Raw genomic sequence first — 3,664 nt, 5'->3', positions numbered from 1 at the left:
GGCTGTCCCTCCAGGAAACTTCAGAGTCAGTCTCCGCACAAGGCGGATTTCGGTCCCTCGCGGATAAATTTTCCATCGCGGGAGGGTGCCGTGACCGAAGGCATTTTTCCAAGCGTTTCACAAAAGAAGAGCCGAGCACCGGGCCAGGGGAAATCTTGTACCCATTAGAGAACCGGTAGGTAACCGGCGGCACTGGGAATCGAACCTAGTACCTCCCGAATGCGAGGTATCACAAGGAGAGGTGCCTAGACCCTATCTCCCATCTAGGCCTTGATGCCAGCCCGATTTTAATGAAGGCTACGAAGTGGCTCAGGAAGGATGCTTCATTTTATTCGATGAAAAGAAATTTTGAAGTTTATCTGGACATACTAGGTAATGAATAGATTATACTCCGAAACAGACTTGAACCACCTATCCGCCTGGCCTCTCCGACCTGTCTACCTAATCTAATAAGGACGGTGTTCGTTGCGGTTGTTTAATTTAATTATTAGCGTGCGTCAAGTAGAATGAAATTCTCAACTTATTCCCTTCTGCTTGAAGCGCAAGGATTTGTTGTGGAAGTTACAAACTTGTTCCGGTTTGGTTTGGTTTATGGGGGTTTAACGTCCCAAAGCGACTCAGGCTATGAGGGACGCCGTAGTGAAAGGCTCCGGAAATTTCGACCACCTGGGGTTCTGTAACGTGCACTGAAATCCCACAGTACCCGGGCCTCTAGAATTTTGCCTCCATCGAAATTCGACCGCCGCGGCCGGGCTCGAACCCGCGTCTTTCGGGCCAGCAGCCGAGCGCCATAACCACTCAGCCACCGCGGCGGCACAAACTTGTTCCCTCCAGGTATAAAGTACTGAGCTTATTTCGGCATAAGAAAGAAGCAGGTCTAAGCAGTTGAGAAAGTTTGTAGCAAGGTGTTTCAACTTGCTGCACCCTGTTTTCTTTATTGTAATAATCATTTCCTTGCTTTCTACACCGTCGCAATCCTCTTAAACCACTTCGCTTTCCGCGATCACCGCCCTTACACTGCAATTAGGCCTGCAGCCAAGTTCCTTTTCTGAGATCCCTTGCTCGCTTGTTACGACCTCGCGCTAGCCCCTGTAGCTTAAGCTCATAAGCCCCTTCCATCCAGCCTTTTATGCACAGGCATTCCCCTTTGTTCTCTATCGCCATTTCTGAGAAGGTTTGCCTTCGGCTTGCACTACGCCTTCCACGTTCGCGTCTGTTTCATAACGCCAAAGGCCACGTTGCAATTTAGGCCTATCCGCCTTCCTCCCTCTTTCACTCCCACTGTATACGTATTCAATCAAGCCTGAAAGCTGTATAAAAATTTTCTTGTCAGTGTAATCAAAAAGCCTGATGTATCACATTTTCTTCGCTTCATGTTCGCAGGAAGGACGTATGTTCTTTGTTTGATTTTTCGCGTACCAATTAAAATGCGGATGAGGCCCGCAGGAAAAGCTTTCTCGTCCTTGTTTATCCTTCGCTGCCGGAACCAACGAGCGTTTGCGCAAACGTGAAACGGGAACTAAGCTTGCGAGCACCGCCGCCACAGCGGCACAAGTTATTCCGGATGCTGCGCAAATAGCGTTGTCTCGGCGCGCTCGTTATTAACTGCGCCGGGACGCAAACACAGCCTGTGCAAAGCCGGTGAATATTGTAGAATTAAACAAAAATGGAGCAAAATGGGTAACGACAATGCACAGTACGAGAGCGATGGTTGCGCAGGCTGGCCTGGCCTGTCTTAAGTGGTACCTGCCTCGGGAAGGCAAATCCCGCGGCGGTGCGCGAGGGAAGATTGCGGATTCATTCTTTTTGAAGCACTCTCGGTTTCCAGGGAATTCTTCCATTCCGCCTTACTGCTTGGCAGATCATGGAATAAATTCTTACCGGACTGTTTGCGCGATCCGCAGTAAGACCTTCGTAGCCACCAGTATTTTTATTTTTGCTTCAATTCATTCTTGAGTGCAATGCAGTTAACTCACCTGTTTGCGCAAATTTTGTCGAGAAAAAGATTAGGAAATAGAATGTCCTCGACCCAGGGTATGGAGGGAAGCTAAGCGCGGAGTGACGCTGCATTCGGCAGCTACGCTAGCTACGGCATGTGCAGAGATATTTGGAGCTCAACAACGAAGTATCCAGAACAGGCGACAGGGTTTGCAAAAAGAAAGATAGAAAGGAGGAAGTAAGGGAAGAAAGAGAGAAATGATGAGAAAAGGAAAGAAAGGGACGAAAGTAGCAAAGAAAAAAAGAGAGAGAAGGAAAGAAAAAAGAAAGGAAGGAAGAAAGAGAAAAGGAAAGTAGAAAGAAAGAAAGAAAAGGAAGGAAGGAAGGAAGGAATGAGGGAGGAAGCGAAGAAGGAAGGAAGGAAGGAAGGAAGGAAGGAAGGAAGGAAGGAAGGAAGGAAGGAAGGAAGGAAGGAAGGAAGGAAGGAAGGAAGGAAGGAAGGACGAATGAAAGAAAGGAGGAAAGAATGAAAAAAGAAAGGAACACAAGAAAAGAAGAAAAAGAAAGGAAGGAAGGAAGGAAGGAAGGAAGGAAGAAACAAAGTGGCACAGGACGGAGCGCTCGCGCCAGGCACTGAGCCACTTCCCCCTTCTTCGTAACTATATATATATATATATATATATATATATATATATAGAGAGAGAGAGAGAGAGAGAGAGAGAGAGAGCAGATAAGGTAAAGGAAATGAGGGGCTCGTTTAATAAACGCATGAAGGAAGCCAACAGCCACCGAAACCAAGGTCCACAGGGGAATGTTTCCTGTTTTTGATTTGTGGTGCTTATCAGTGGGCGAATATTACTTCAATTAATCTGTCGCTTAAAGAAAATTACATACAAAGCAGGAAAAAAACGACCATGCCACCGGTGGGATCCGAACCCACGACCTCCGAATATCGCGTCTGGTGCTCCACCAACTGAGCTATGGCGACGGCAGTCCAATCTGCTGCTCTCGTGGTATTTATGTTTATTGTGTATAAGCGAACCATGAGAGTGTTCACCAGCGCCACCCTCGTCCATAGCGGTGGACGTAGCACGTCCTGCATTACCGCAAGTGTGACGAGGAACGTCATCTAATGGCGAGGGCAGAAACTGTGCTAGAGCCCTCTTATGCTATCTATGGCATTAAGACTGCCAGAACCGAGTCCCTCGTTAAGCTATTAGCAGACAAGGTAGAGGAAATCAGGGGCTCGTTTGGCAATCACATGAAGGAAGGCAACAGTCACCGAAATCGAGGTGCACAGGGGAATGCTTCCTTTTTAATTCATAGTGCTTATCAGTGGGTGAATATGTCTTGGATTAGTATATATATATTTCCTTTAAACAAATTGACTGGCACTACAAATAAAATAAAATAGAAACATTCTCCTATGCACCTTGGTTTCGGTGACTGTTGGCTTCCTTTACATATATATATATATATATATATTAAGGAAGCCAACAGTCACCGAAATCAAGGTGCATAGGGGAATGTTTCTTTTCTTTAATATCTAGTGCCAATTATTTTTTTAATTAGCTATATATATATATATATATATACTATGTCTTCTTAGTAATGCTGCGCAACATATTATTATCCCTGTTAAGAGTGAGCTCACAGATAACGTCACTGCCAGTCACATGCTCTGTTTACTTTCGTGCGTTTTAATATCTTTCTGTACTCGGTGCAA

Source organism: Amblyomma americanum, chromosome 7, assembly GCF_052857255.1.
Source record: "Amblyomma americanum isolate KBUSLIRL-KWMA chromosome 7, ASM5285725v1, whole genome shotgun sequence".
In the NCBI taxonomy this organism is placed as follows: Eukaryota; Metazoa; Arthropoda; class Arachnida; order Ixodida; family Ixodidae; genus Amblyomma; species Amblyomma americanum.
Note: the sequence above shows the minus strand (reverse complement) of the source record.